Genomic DNA, 17,040 nt, shown 5'->3' on the forward strand with positions numbered 1-17,040 from the left:
GACAAAGGACGGTAAATTCGTGTCCGTAAATTACCTTCCAGGTGTTGCCGCCTACGTTTACGTGGTAAAATGCGCCCGACGACGTCTCGTAAACGTGCGCACGTCGAGCGTAAGGCGCATTATTACATTGTGACTAAGAAAGTCGATGTCTACGAACAAGCCTCGGGCCCCGCCGATCGTAAATATCATTCGAGCTGTTCGCCTCCAGCGCCTCAAAGGCGAGAACGGACATCCGTGATTGGCCGGCAAATGCGATATTAATCGTTCCTGATCCGCATTTCTTACACGAGTGGGCGAAGAAGTGAGGCCGGGTTTTAATAGTAGCGATATCGCGGGATTTGTTCAATTAAAATCGACCGTACGAACTTCGCGCGCTCGTTCCTCCGAAAGGAACTTTCTATCGATGAAATATTGTTGTCTGTAGAGTCGATCTTTCCTAGACTTCAAAAGCGAATAGAAAGCGCAATGATATTTAAAAATACCGTCGCACGATTTAATACTCGAGATGTGGAAACGAAAATTTCGTGACTCCGAGACGCGAGTGTCTTAAAAGATTTTTGGAACGATGTTGTCGTCCCTTCTTATCATCTTTTCTTCTTTGATCGTAAATACGAATGGAGTTGACTTTTACTGCCTAAAGGCGGTAACGAGCGCCTATGATCAGCTAAGAGGGCCGCTATTAGTTAGATCGATGGGCGAAAGTGTCAGAGTTTAGAATGCATAATACCGTCTTTCTCGCAATCGGCTGATTTATCACCTTGGCTTATATACAGCTTCGCGGATGTGATAATTCTCGAACTCACGGTTCTTACGATTGGCTAATTCGCGGGAAAGAATTCAATTTCGTCGATTTTTTAACGCGAGATAATCTATGCCATCGCGCGCGGATCGCTGAATTCCCTCGATAAACGCATCGGTGATGGAATAAGCGAATTAAAATCTCGGTGCACACCGAGATATAATATCCCGATAATATTCAATCGCATTTAATCAATAATCGTCGCGGTCGAATTCTCCGCGATTCTCTCGAGCCTCGACGAGATATCGAGCAGATTCCCGCGCACGATAAATGAATTCGCGTGTCATTCGGAGCGAATAAAAGGAGAAATGTCGGAGAACGTTATAGGAGCAAGGATGGCCGTAACATGTACCTCTCGACGCGTGTCTTACGAGATGCATATAGCGAGTTTTATTGCTTGACAGACGGCTGTGTTCATACCTCTTCGTGTTCGACACGCGCTGGTCGTAATTCGCGTGTCATCGTACCTGTCGTACGTCATCGTATCAACCGTTTTCAGACACACAGGACAATGCGGGCGCTCGTAAATTTTATCGGCGAACACGCTCGATTATGGTAGCTGGAAGTAACAGTCATAGACAAGAGCGGTCTTAGATTGACGGCGTCATGCTGCTCGCAAACAACAAGTTAATTTTCTCCTAAGTAAATTTGTCAGTTACACGGATATCGGTTATGGCTATTTAATTTATTATATATTCCATTTTTTTACTACATGATTATAAAAAAAATAACATCCTTATATTTGTCTTATATTGGTTACATCATTTATACACATCATTCATGGATATTGTTCTGAAATTTTCGGAAATGAGGCTAGGAGATAGTTTCTGAAATCATTTAGCTTAAAAGTATTATTATATTATTTAGCTATAAAATATTTCCTTCACATTATTATATTTTTTATGAAAGTTTGTGTTTCCTGGAATAGTTTTCCGAATAACTAATAATAAGGTCTTTTGATTAATTAATTAAATGTCGAAACTATATATAGTAGGTGAAACCATAAACGTCGAACAATGATAGAATTAACATTGTGCGACGTGGATCGTAATGAACGATAATACGGATCGACATTTAGCTTTAGTGTGCGCGCAATTTATTTTACGCGAAATAAAGGGACAGTGACCTCATTCAGTTTTGTTTATCCGGAATAGAATTTTGAATAATATTAGTGTATGAATAATTCTATATCGGCGGCTTTAGCCTTTGGTACTTTATCACATTATTCGTAAAAGATATATTAATGGGATAATATATATGTATAAAGCTCACATTTTAACAGATGCAACTCCTTGTAACAATAAATTATTTATAAATTATATATATAACGTACAACAATATCGTCATTACAAAGCTTTTGATACATCTCGCTATTAATTAAGTTAACGAAGGAGAAAACATATTTAATAAAACAGAAAAAAAATATAAAATACGTAAATATGCACGTCAAATTATTTGGAGGTTGCGGCATTTCAGATTTAAACGAGATGAATTTTATTTAGACATTGTTGACTTCTTTCGCGCCCATCTTGCTCCGGGAAAGAAGCTTTTTTCTTTGTCACCAGAGCAGTTGGACTCTTGTCCATGACTCTATTCTAGACGGTTGCGTACGAGGGTGTAGGAGTCACGTCATTACGCGGCGAAGAGCGACAGGATGACACACGCGGAACCCATAAAGTCGAGCGGCATTTCGGGGACTCCCGATGGAATTTTAATGAGCGGCATTTCGTCAACGCTGTCGGATTTTCGGAGTGACGCGTTAATGCCTTCCAAATGTACGTAACGCAACCTTCGTGAGGCGCAGCAAACACGCCGTCCGAGAAACTCGCAAAGTGAGACCCTTTGCGAACTGCCGTCGCGCACGCACGACTTCGGGTGCCCTTTCTTTCCGAGGCGGGGGGAGGGAAGGGGAGGTGTCTTGTACTCGGGTTAAGATTAAAGGAAAATGTTCCCAAACTCGTGTAGGACAAGAACAAACCAAGTTTAACGCGGCAAGTTGCGGCAAGTTGTGAGGTAGATCGTGTGAGGTAGGGAATAATAAAATTAAATTATGGGGTAGAGCGAGTAAGGTGTGAGAGAGTTCGTCGTTTACATTACATGCAAACGCTTATAGGCACGAAAATCCCGCGAAGTATTTTTCTTTTTCGAGTGTTATTTTCTACACGATGTCAAATTCTTTTTGTTTTCTGTTTTTGACATATTACGATCGTTATGAATAATATCGCGCAGCAGGGATATTAGTTAATTCGGTGCATTAATACATCATGCGAAATAATGTTTCATTAAAAAGTTTCTCTCAGTACCTGTAACTTTGCTCTTAAACTTGGCCTAAACTTTTTACGCAGTCTGTACATGTATTTAAACTGTCGACGTGAACTTTTACATTGTGTACATTCTCAAGACGTGTGAAACATAAAGCTACTAGTGCGTGATTGCGATTTATAATATACATACATTACAAAAATTATATTACACATTATTATCTACACATTTTCAGTGTATTCCATATTTTTATTTGTGCAAGATGTATTTCAGATGTATCATCAAATTAATAAAAATTTGACATTGCATTCTAAAATAACTGTGTAAAAAAGGAATTCTAAAAATTATTTTTTAATTGTGTTTTTATAATAGCGCTAGGATAAAAATTCACCAATTTTTGTGTTTATTCTTTCGACACGTGTTCTGAGAAGATAATCGACTGTTGTCATTAGACGCATTAGATTGCACCTTTTTCACGTGTCTTAGCCACACCCGCTTTTTAACAGATAATTATTTTCTCACTTCCTGTTTGCGCGGATGTAAGTTTCCGAGCGGAATAACGCGACTATTAGCCTACGTAGCATCCAACTCGGACCAGCAAATATTCTCATAGTTTCGCTCATTGTATATCGCGATTATGTCTTACAATTACGCCGAGAACGAGACGCGAGCGAAATAACGACTCGGAATATAAACTGTGGATCGTGGCACGAGCCCGATGCATTTGTCACCACGAAGAGACGTTGTGGCGAGCTGATATAAATAGGCATCGCGGTGACAAACGACCGGTTCTTACGGCAAAATAAGCAAACACGGCACCGGCGACAGGATATGGAATGCGTAATGCGATATTATAGGTGTCCTTACCTACGTCAGTTCGGGTCACCGTCTTGGTTCACCTTTGCTGGCGTCGGACATGACGAGGCTTGTATATAGGTAAAGACGTATCTATACGCGAGCGAGGAACTCGTCCTGGAAGGATGTCGGTTAAGACTCGCGGGACGTATTTTTATCCGTCTGAAAAGCCAGAGAGGGAAAGAGAGAGTGCAACAAGCCGCGAGATATATCTGTGTAGAAGCGTCTATATTTACGTGGCGGGCGATTGGAGACGAAAGAAAAAGAGAAAGAGAGAACGGCAGCGCCGTGCATCATCGTCGAATGAAAAATCTGGCGTTTCCTGATAGCTTGACTTTTTTCGGGATATTAAAAATATCACAATCTCGCTACTTCCGTTCATTTTTTAAATATGAAAAATATATTTAATTAATTTTATATTTAATTTACTACATATTCAATTTTTTCACTACAATATTTATATTATAATATTTATATTGATCACACATCATTTATACACATCGCCTTTATCTTATGAATTCTTCGTATATCGTCAATAAGAAGTACATTGCCGAGTATCCATTTTCTACCGAGTATCGCGGCAATCGCGGCTTTAACCACGGAATGCTTCTGTGCTACGACTAGCAGCGAGGGAAAACACGTACGTGTACAACACACTTACGGGATATCTCGTGGCTAATCTCCGACGGAATGGCAAAATTGTGCAATCTGGTGATAAAGCGTAATTTCGAAGAGAACAGAAGGGACGCGCGCGAATCGTGTTGCAAGTATTACGCGCGATGAAAGCAATCGTGGATTTTTTATGACGCTCGCGAAACGCGAATAAGAGATTTCTCAGCTATTATTATCACCTAATAATTCCTTACGATTCGCGATATTACAGCTTCTTATGTCCATGTCGATTATTTTCTACAACGGAATTCTAATAAATAAAAATGTTTTATATATATATTTTATAGATGGGCCAACTTTTATTCATAATTAACGCGAAATGTCAAAATTATCGTCGTATTCATCATTGCGAGTTTTACGGATTACAATATTTTTTTTGTATGAATAATTGATGAAAATACGCGAAGAGAGAGAATGTTATGTTTATTGCGTTTACGCTTCTATTTTGTACGTTGGCGAAACTCCGAACAGGGACACTCGGAGGCTGCAGGCACTGGAGACGATAGCTAAGATAGCTGTTGGCGGTTGTAAAGGAAGAGTAGGATGAAGCTGAGGGGACAGAGGTAGCGCTGATAATTAATAACCCACTTCTTCGGCAAGGTAGCTCGGCCTTTGTGCTTCGTGGACTTACTCGGTCGCTTGAAAACCTGATTCTCTCTCTATCTCCCGTCTTCCCCTTTTCGAGAGCGAGCCAGACATACCTCCTATTTTAACCTAGCCTAACCTGCTTGCAACTGGGAGCAGGAATGGCCCGGACGACGATTCATTAGCCGAGCAAAACACTAATTGGTTCGCTTCCCCGAATCTCTCTTGCCGCCGCAAGAAGCTCGGCACAGATACAACTACGACTTTTCGGAACGATATTCTCCGTGACCCACTATTACGTTGGTATGCTCGAGTAAAACGATCACGTTCGAAAGAATAAAGAGATCTCAGGTTTTTTTTAAGACTTCTTTAACCGGAGATCACTAATCTGGAAACGTTGAAGTGTGTTTAAAATTATTTATACTCATATTATTTATACTTAATTTGTTCGATATATATTTTTCTCTTTTTTTTTTATTCATTGAAGATCTAAAACTGAAGATATTGATCGAGGTATAATTTTATAATTCAGGTTGAACTTTGTAAGACGAGGAATATCTTGATATTATGTCTTATGTAACAGAAATAACTTTACTTACTGTATACTTTACTCAGAAATATACCCCGTTCGATAATATTTATTTTAAAAATTCATGGAAAATTACTGTCCATAAAAATTTATTATACGACCAAGAAAGATCTTTATATAGACACATATTTCTGGATATTTAAGTAAACTATGGAATATATATAATTAACTATGCATAAATATGTGTCTATATAAAGATCTTTCTTGACCGTATATTTAAGAAAAACTGTGGTATATACATATGTATATACATATATGTTCGAATAGACAGTTCCAGAATATTTCTCATTAATGATTTATAATCTTCCTCCTGGTTCACCTTTCGCGTTCGCTTCATGTAGCTTATTTTGTCTCGTGCTCTTTGATCCAAACGGAACCTGCGAAGGGCACTCGAGTCCTTGAGAGGAATCGGCACGCACGCGTCCGCACGGTAGCAGCCTGCATCGCGATGCTTCTTCGTGGTGGCGGCGGCGGCAACGGCTGCAAGATGTCAGTATAGAGATCGTAAGGAAGAGTAGAGGAAGAAGGGTTAGCGGAGGCAGTCGTGGCGGCCGGCGGTCTCCGAAGACCGCCCACTAAATCACCGAACCGAATTCCATTTGGCTTTCAGGCTTCTCTCCGCAGAGTCAACAACGTATTTACCCGTCGATTTGGATCTTTTGCGGTCAGCTCGTTCTCCCTTTCCCTCCTCGTCGGGCCCTCTTCGCTCTACACGCTTGCTTGCTCCCTCGTGTGTTCCCGCTTCTTCGGGGCCTTCCTCATTTTTTTCCTCATCGTTCGCCTCTGTTCGTGCGCCGCATGCGGTCGAACCGGCGTGCTGCACGTTCCACGGATGTCTCCAGCTCCGGATTATGAATATTGATAATACCGGGCCGGTCGTGGAAGGGACCCCGTTCCAATGTAAATATCTCGGTGACCTTATGGGCCCTCGCCGTTCGGTCCTTCGTCCTCACTCGCGGCGATCCTTCTCTCTCTTCCGAATGCGACCTTTTGCATTTTATCGAGCCCGATCCCTCTTCACGTTACCGATGACCAGTTCCGCTCGGGAGTGCTCTTGTTAGAATGAACGAACGAACACACGAGACCGCACGAGATATGACTGTCGGCTTGGACATGCTCCGCGGGCGTAAATAGCAATCGTTCTATATAAATAGCGGATAATGCTTGCATGTGAGAACCGCGACTTGTTGCGGAGGCATGGATTAATTAGCTATAAGGGGAAAATTACCAAGTCCTCCTCGGGCGATTCGATATTAACTCTTCTTCCTCTCCCCCTAGTGTATAATATCGAGGCAATTTTCATATCTTCCTGATTCAGATATGAAAGATAGACGGAGGAGAGGAGATAAGTTTGTTGTTTAATGTCGAGGAGTTAAAATGTGAATTGTAAAATATTTACAATAATTGCAATAATTAAATGACAACAATTATGAAGAATATATTATATAGGTAAATTAATTAAACGCATCCAATTTTTTTCTGGTGACTTAATCATTCTTAAGTTATGATGAAAATAAAGAGAAAGAAGAATCTTTGACTGCTTTGTTAGCGAGGCGCGTCTCGCCTTGGCCAAATTAAATTTGTCCCCCAATTCAGTTGTTTCCGGCCTACGGCTGCTCCGGGACGGCTTCGAGTGCCAATTTAGCGGCATCTGGCCACGGTCTGTTTTTCTTTAAGAGACTATCGAACGAAAACCAGGAACAAGGAGAACCAGATCTCGCGACGTCATTCTCGAAAATTCTCATTTTCCTTTTAACATCATACTTTATGGGAAGGTAAACTTCTCTTTACGTTGATTAAAAGTCGCGCTTTCTCGAAATAGAAAACGAAATTCATCGGACGAGATAATTTCGTTGCGAAACGTCGAATTGAAACATAAAAATATACGACGAAAGCGAAGGAATATAAAACACATATTTTATTTCGAATTCTTATTGAAATATTTGCCTCTCGGCAAGGCTTCGTTATATTCCCGACCTAATTTCAATAACCAGTTTATTCCGCTTATCCCGCCGGGATTTCACCCCCCGCACACACATTGTGTTATTCTTTCTTATCCCAGGACTCGATCTACCGAGAAATTCGTCGGTTCTCTCCGAAAACTGTATTATCAATCGTAATTCGTACTCCCTCGCAAGCATCCTCGAAGTTACAACGTTATATAAGGGTGGGGAAAAATGCCGAAGTCCTTCGTTAACATTAAAGCGTCATCTCTTCCCTTCCAACATTTCTTCTTCTGCTCGAAAGAAAAGAAGTCGAGGGGGCGGAGGGATAGTAAGGGAAAAATTCGTTTACTCGTGTCGCGAAAGAGACGCGCATAAATCTCTACTCGCGGGGACACACTGTGTGAGTCATCCTCGTGCGGAACCCCCCATGAAACTTTCGACGCATCTCTCCCTTCAACGTCATTGTGATCTTCGCTGCCATTAAACCGCGATTCCGAGCGATTCTCTCGGTGTGGGTCAGCGGAAGAAAAGTCGGGCGCAGCACAACACTGAAAGAAGGCCACTTCTCACCCCCGCATCTCTTCCACTTCTCGACTCTTACGCGGCTAATGGCACGTGGTTCTCCGCGACTCTGACTGCGCACGTGACGCATGTCATGGCTATATATTGTCTACGACTCGAAAAGGAGCGATCTAGATCGTAAAGACCCCCGTACGAGCGATCGTAAAGCGACCATCGAGTATTGACCCTAGATATTTTGTCTACGAAAGTTCAGTGCACGATCAAATAGCGAAAAGCTCATCAATTGTAAGACAAAAAAATTGCACAATAGAAGGTATACAAAAAGAGCAAAAAAAAAGAATTTGATTGTTTTGAAGAAGGGATAGATTATCATGAAAAAAAGATATGTATATAGATTTTTCTCGAAAATGTGTCGAACTATATATAGACACCCACGCGTACTCGTTTTATTACCGCGGAAAATATCAAGCAGTAACGATAAACGCTATATGAATTGCGTCGCAAATGTCACCAACTGTCGTAAAAATATCGTTTACGAAGTAACATTTTACCGGATAATTATTCTCTCATGGCATCGCAATGATGCGAAAAAGGTTACCCGCGTAACTCGCAGCGGACAGAATTACGGACGACTTGCGGACCGATAATAGCGAAAAGCCGACCTTATATCTTCTCTCGTTCTCTCTCTCTCTCTCTCTCTCTCTCTCTCTCTCTCTCTCTCTCTCTCTCTCTCTCTCTCTCTCTCTCTCTCTCTTCTCTTCCGATATTCCTCGGAGGCACGCATCTCGTTGCATTCTCCTATTACTACGACCATTGCGTCTGCCATTGCGCCGGTGTGCAGTAAAGTAGGCTACCGAGCGTAAGCCTGCGCGCACGGGAGCTACGAGGCATTTGCATTATTGCAAATTTATGACTGCACAGACCCCTCGGATGCCCGACGCCAACCGCCGCCTCAGAGATGTATTATGCATTATCTTTCCAGCATGTAGATCAGCGTTAGTCGAACTTTCCGAAGACGTTCTCGCTTATACCGCCACGTTCGCGATATCTCTAATTCGCCAACTCCGCGAATCGGCGAGGATCGCGCGGAGCTCGATTTACATTCCGAAATCATTTAATCTGTCCTAAAATAATATATCTCTGGAAACTTTCCAGGTCATTAGCTTCGAGTAATTAATAATAGACGTCGATTAATCCTCAAGAAATGTCCGTCTCTCCTTTATGTCGAATAGATTTAAATTGTTAAAATATAATTATGATTAGATTTTATTTTTATTCGCTTCGTTTCTCTCTGACATATTTTCGGCTGCTTACTAAATTAGAATTGATAATTAATTAACTCAATCTCGAATGTATAATGTGTAGCAGCAACACCCATCGTCATGTCACAACTTTGCTTTATTATTCTATCACGTCGTAAGCGCGATAAAGATCAAACGACACGCGCGATGCTTACCCTTTCGGTACGTGACAAGTTTCGATTGACTTCAACAAAAGAACATTCGTGCGCTCAGCACTCGATATTAAAGAAGCTGTATCTCGACTAGTATATATCACGGCGGAACATTTCGAAATCATCGCGATGATTCGTCGAATCGAGATATCAGACATTCAAAGATCCTATGCTTTTTACGATTGCTCATTACGACACCGTATTCACCAATCTCTTATCTATAATTATCTCTCTTGTTGACTTATACACGTATATACATACGTATAAATCTTAAGCATCGTTGCTTTCCCGAGTACCCCTATAAAATTCCGTAAGAACCGATAGATGTCTTCATACCAGCGTTATTGTTTCGTAAGTCGCACGTATAACAAGAGCTCTCCTAAGGCGGTTTATATATCGATAGCATCACATACGATACTCCTCGGTAGCGATCGAGATACAATTGAATAAGGCTTGTCGCGGAAGCAGTAGAGTATTCCCTCGCGAGTACTGCCTTTATATATATACGGGATTGCTTTCTCGAGTAAGAGTCTCACATGGCGCCGAGATAGCCGTCGCGACGAGGCGAACCGCATACGAGCCTTTATCCATCGGCGATGAAGGTGCCGAGGAAGTGGCGAGGCGCGTCACTATTCCGGCTATTCACGAGGCCGGAGGCCTTTCTAAATCGGCGCAATAATTCATCGGATATGCGGTGAGCGGCGCAAGAACCCCCCCGCCCGGCTTTCTAGGAATGCCACTGACTAAACCCGGGGGCATCCTCCCGTATCCGCGAGGTCCTGGCAACTTGACAAGCCAATCCGCTCCGCGCGGTGCCAAGACGCCGTGTTCCTATTTGTATCAAAACAAAACGTATGCACGTGCCGCGGACCCCTGCCTGCTAGAGAAGATATCTCGTGAAGATCGCGCAGCCTCTGCCTCGCTAATCCTCGCCTCGACTTTACGCGCTATATATCTTTACGCGTCGCTCGCGAAATTCAAACATCAGAGAATTCGCGGCACCGCATCATTAAGTGAGATAAAATACTCTATTATAGAAATTTTATTATTATTATAGAATATTATTATATATTATTATTATAGAAATAATTGAAATAGTCGAACGAATTCATCTAATTAACAAAATCGGCAAATCACCAATTATATTTCGCGAAAATTCTCTCGCACGCAATTCCAATTATTGATTATATTTTTGTAACTGGGGTATATTTCTCTTCTTGTACATAGATATGAAAATTTATAACTGCTTGATAAACAGGAATTTTCACTTCACGAATGATATATAATACATACTTTCAATCATTGATAAATTATTGGAATTAAAAATTGCTAATGCCAGTAAATCTGTCAATGATTAAAAATATTAAATGTCATTCGTTAAATAAAAAATCTTTTTTTATAAAGGCAGTTATTAATTTACGTATATAAAGAGAAAAAGATAAATATATCATTATAATGCAATGCGATTCTATATAATAATCACATAAAGCTTATAGGATAGCTTATTCGTATATATGTATCTCTCCCCTTGTATTGCTCTTGATAATAGCAGCGAGTTGATTAATCCTACCGTGGGTGCTCTCTATCACGCAAACGTCTTTAACTCAGGCTACTCCGACAAACTGTCCAATTAAGATTTCTCCGCAAAACACCCCTTCCTCCCTCTGCAATCTCTCCCCTGGATTTACAGTCACAAAGGGAAGGGGAGAGTCTGGCCCGCTGTGGAGAATCAGGAAATACCCCTCATCCGAGTAAATCTGTCGTCGAGGACGAGCGCTTATCGCCGCGATATAAGAATCGTGCGACGACAGAAATCCGGTAAATATAGAACGCCTTATATACCCTCCTACATCTACGTCCGTTAAGCCAGATGTAACGTTTCACTTCCGTTTTCGCCGACACCTCCTCGCCTCTCATTCCTCTTCTTCGCTCCATTTTTTCTTACGCCCGATTTCCCCGAGCGAGCTCGACGGTACAGCTTGCCTCAGCCCTCCAGCATGATGGATTTAATTGGGAAGGACCAGGGAAAAACGGTTCGCCACGAGGAAAATTGCGTGTATTTATAGTTAAGTATTATGCATCTTCAAGGGAATCGTTAGCGAAAATGAACCATTTTTGTGAAATCGTAACCGCTTCCAAGCGGATAATAAGATGACATGATAACGTGATAACAAATCATCAGTATTTGACAATTCGAGTATAAATTTATTTATTTATATAAATTTATATGTAAATTTAATTCTGCTGATATATATATTTTTTACGACTTACTAAAATAATATCTATAATATATCTTTAAAACGCGCCCTCAGAAAATGTTCTACGACTTACACAGGCTTTAATTTTTAAATTCAAAGCTTAAACGTTTTTTGCGAAAATTAAGGCTTGTATAGGTCGTAGAACATTTTCTGAGGGCGCGTTTTAAAGGTCTTTTCATGGCCTACAAAAGGAGTACAAAGAAAATGTTCTATGACTTGCACAGGTCTTCATTTTTGAATTCAAAGTTTAAACTTTTTTTAAACGTTTTTTAAGCAAATTTTCGTTTTAATATTTTTTGTCAGAAATCAGCTTATTAAAGCGTTAATTTGCTAATTAATTTTTAATATAATTTGTTATAAAAGTTAAAATAATAATATATTTTAAACAATATGTTGTCATTTTTTAAACTCGATTAATATTTCTGTCAGTTATCAGCTGATTGACATTATAACATATTATTTACATATAACATATTACTATTTTAATATATTTTTAACATATTATTTTAAAATTTAATTACCAAATTAAAGCTTTATTAATATCTTTTAACATACATCAGCTGATTAAAGCGTTAATTTGCTAATTAAATTTTAAAATAATAATAGGGTTATAAAAATTAAAATAGTAATGTTATAAATAATATGTTATAATACTTTATACTAATAATATTTTTTGACAGAAATCAGCTTACTGTCAAAAAATATTAATCGAGTTTAAAGTACTATAACATTCTCTCTATTTAAAAAATGTATTATATAAATACTATTATGTATTATATTATGTATTAAATAATGTATTATATAATACTAAGAATATTTTAATATAAATATTAAATGACGTTAATATTCTCATTTTACGTTAACGTAACATTTAGGCCAATATTATATTTGTCGTACGACAAACTTTTTAAGCGCACTGATTGGCTGCAACTTCTAAAGTCTCTATTTTGTAGCCAATCAATGAGCTTGAATGAAATGTAATATTGGCCAAAACTGATGTGCATCAACTTTTACATCTCAATTCATCTGCAGTCAAATATATCCATATCTATATTATCGTATAAAACATGAATATTAGAGAAATTTCTATTTTTGTAATGGAAGTCGCTTTATCTTTAATAGTTCAAAAGTTCCAACAAATTAAAGAATCGTGTATTCGGACGATTCAATCTTATTTTTTGCAATACGATTTTAATATAATAAATAGCTTTTAAGTTCTAATCGTTCTAAACAAAGTGAAAACAAGTTTTCCCAAATATATTTCAAATTCTTTTCCTTAGATCTCTTTATAAAAGATATTACTTAATTTTGAACTTATATATATATATATATATATATATATATATTCTAATCTTTATGTTTAATTATTTACTTAAAGAAAATTAGATATAGCCTGTCGTATCTCATTTTTGTTTTATTAAGATTTTAAATTTCGATAATTACATAACGCAGTAATATTTTTTTAAAAAGTTTAATAGATTTATTAAACTAATACTAAATCTTAACTTTCTCTCAATTTATGAAGTATTAAATATACTTTATATGTGCATGTATATATTTTATTTTTTGTTATATTATATTCTTGTTTATATATAATAATAAAATAATGTCTTTTTTTAACCTATCGTCTGACATTATTATGTGATGGGGATACACAGGTGTAAATACATATAATTTGCATATCCATCGGGTCAGTACGATCTATGTATATATATAAAAAAAATTCTCCGTTGTAAACAAAGTCCAAAAATAACTTGTAGAATATGTAAAATATATCCAATAATGATTTTATGATTTCATAAAAATCTTGTTATTGTACAATAATTTTTCAACGCGTATCTTAATATATTTGCAAGATTTCAATATTCTTTAATCTATAAAATATACAGTCAAAACAAATGATAAATAATAAATGATAATATAAAATAAAAATATGCGAATAACTAAATCTCTATCGAGTCTATTGTAAAATTTAATCAAGTATGTACAAAAATATAAAAATATATTTAAACTTTTGGTCTCTTTTGATAGATATTTCGCATTGTCATTCATAAAAACATAAATTAATACGTTTTCATAATCCTTGTCAGTGCAATCTCGTAATAATATTTAGCTCAATGTTTACTCACGTCAATTGTCAGAATTACACGATAATATATACTAACGTGATATGTTCCACGATTTGCAGACACGAAGCTGGCAGAGCACATGAAGGCTATCTTGTCCTGCAGCCATATCGTCTCGGCTTGCTGCACCAAATGGAATTTATGAAGGATGAGAAGAGAATATTTGAATATATAAAAGAAAGTAATCCGCCGTATATCGAAACATCATATTTAGAAGGCATCAATAGAGGTAAGCGAAAAATAATACACGAAGAATTACGATTACAATCGCGCGACACTTTGTATGTTAGACTCTCGACACAGGCACGCGACACACATTTTATTATATTGCGACTTGATAAAAAATAAAAATATAATTCACTCGATACTCTAAGATTTCGGCGGTTAAAAGATTAAAAAATTCACAAAGTATATCTTGATATCGCGCGATATTACCCGAATAGAAGTAGTTAAGATGCAATAAATACCTGAAGGCAAACAATCAAAATTCAAATTGCTCGCCAAATATATATATCCTACGAGAAAGAGAGAGAAGGGACGAAGGGAGAGAGAGAGAGAGAGAGAGAGATAAATCAACATATTATTCCTACCTTAAATAAATGAATCGCGCGAAATAAATACATATCACATCAACGCATTTACAATTCGTTAATCACTAATTCAAATAATCGCATAAAGAATAATCGCGTTTAATATTCTGTATTCATCGCAATCACATTTGGGAAGATAAAGCGACAATTTGCTTAGCTGCCTACACACTTGAATCTCGTCGCCTAAATGACAACAAAAAAGTGTAAACAAGAGTGCGTGCTTTATCGAGCAAAAATCGACCGTCTCTCCCCCTCCACAAGAAAAACAATAAAATATTTATAATTACATATTCAAGAGAATTCTTACCATTATCGTTAACAATAGTCTTCTCACGAGACACACAAGAACAACGGTTGCAACATATTAAACGCGCGAGAAACATCAAATGCTACCAACCTCAAGTTTGCAAAATTATCTATGCATACATTCAAGCGCGCGATAAACGTCAAGTGATACCAACCTCAAGTTCGCAACATTAACTACGCAAAACATACGAGAAACGTCAAGTGTTACCAATCTCAAGTTCGTAAAAATGTAGTAACTTTAATATAAATATGTATTATATAAATACTAAGAATATTTTAATATAAATATTAAATGACGTTAATATTCTCATTTTACGTTAACGTAACATTTAGGCCAATATTACATTTGTCGTACGACAAACTTTTTAAGCGCACTGATTGGCTGCAACTTCTCGAGTCTCTATTTTGTAGCCAATCAATGAGCTTGAAAAGTTTGTCGTACGACAAATATAATATTGGCCTTATTCGTCGCCGAGCGTTACGAGTGTCAGCATCCGAAACGAAAGGAGCACGGGGAAGCATCAAGGTATCATTGTCAATAAGTTAATTAACGTAAATGATTTCACGCGCATTTTGTTCGCCGTGTTTGTGACGTATGCTAATCTTCCCGTGCGAATCTATATTCAGTCAGAATATAGCAACAAGTCGGGAGTATGTTAAGAAAAGAGACGCAATGAAAATGCTATCCTTGTGCAGCTGCTTTAATTTAATGGAGAATCGCTATCTATGTAAGTTTATAATCGGGGAAACGTCCGGCATTAAGCGCGAGCAGCGAAATATAATACGAATAATAATATAATACGACGAGACGAGACGTGAAATAAGATACCACGTTCGAGACGCGCAGCACGCCAAGACGGCGCTTGCGCATCCCCTCCATTACGTGACGTGGCGTGACGAGCGTCGACGGTTGTGCGTGTCGAAACTGGCAACAGTCTGCGGTCGATCAGCGGTCAGTACGCCACGAAAAGTGAAAAGTCGCGACTGTGAGTGAAATAATGACAATATTGATCGCGTTCCGTCAAAACGCTGTTCGTCGAGACTTTATTTATGACACATTGTTTATTCGCTGCAATCGTGTGTCGGGAGTGTCGAATAAGTACGAGCGATGATGCGTTAATCAAATAGACTTTTCGACATTGACACATCGATCGCATTTCGTTGTTGATCACGTCTATTGAACGATTCGTTTACAGATGTGCAAACTTTTTAAGCGCACTGATTGGCTGCAACTTCTCGAGTCTCTATTTTGTAGCCAATCAATGAGCTTGAAAAGTTTGTCGTACGACAAATATAATATTGACCTTATTCGTCGCCGAGCGTTACGAGTGTCAGCATCCGAAACGAAAGGAGCACGGGGAAGCATCGAGGTATCATTGTCAATAAGTTAATTAACGTAAATGATTTCACGCGCATTTTGTTCGCCGTGTTTGTGACGTATGCTAATCTTCCCGTGCGAATCTATTTCAGTCAGAATATAGCAACAAGTCGGGAGTATGTTAAGAAAAGAGACGCAATGAAAATGCTGTCCTTGTGCAGCTGCTTTAATTTAATGGAGAATCGCTATCTATGTAAGTTTATAATCGGGGAAACGTCCGGCATTAAGCGCGAGCAGCGAAATATAATACGAAATATAATATAATACGACGAGACGAGACGTGAAATAAGATACCACGTTCGAGACGCGCAGCACGCCAAGACGGCGCTTGCGCATCCCCTCCATTACGTGACGTGGCGTGCCGAGCGTCGACGGTTGTGCGTGTCGAAACTGGCAACAGTCTGCGGTCGATCAGCGGTCAGTACGCCACGAAAAGTGAAAAGTCGCGACCGCGAGTGAAATAATGACAATATTGATCGCGTTCCGTCAAAACGCTGTTCGTTGAGACTTTATTTCTAACACATTGTTTATTCGCTGCAATCGTGTGTCGGGAGTGTCGAATAAGTACGAGCGATGATGCGTTAATCAAATAGACTTTTCGACATCGACACATCGATCGCATTTCGTTGTTGATCACGTCTATTGAACGATTCGTTTACAGATGTGCGCATTCTGTGCGACTGAATGATTATTCGCGAG

At 38.7% G+C, this 17,040-nt stretch overlaps 1 long non-coding RNA gene across 1 annotated transcript in view; it reads left to right on the plus strand.

Annotated features, from left to right (window-relative positions):
- Window positions 1-11,707: 11,707 nt before the first annotated feature.
- LOC145941605 (uncharacterized) overlaps window positions 11,708-17,040 on the plus strand; it is a 50,205-nt gene continuing 44,872 nt past the window's right edge. Inside the window, exons 1-2 of the long non-coding RNA XR_014426188.1 lie at window positions 11,708-11,748; window positions 14,130-14,296. This is a non-coding gene — a long non-coding RNA (uncharacterized LOC145941605). The remainder of the gene's footprint in view (window positions 11,749-14,129; window positions 14,297-17,040) is intronic.

This window comes from Prenolepis imparis, unplaced genomic scaffold (assembly GCF_030444845.1).
Source record: "Prenolepis imparis isolate NDT839.2.m4 unplaced genomic scaffold, iyPreImpa1.0 SCAF_10, whole genome shotgun sequence".
In the NCBI taxonomy this organism is placed as follows: domain Eukaryota; kingdom Metazoa; phylum Arthropoda; class Insecta; order Hymenoptera; family Formicidae; genus Prenolepis; species Prenolepis imparis.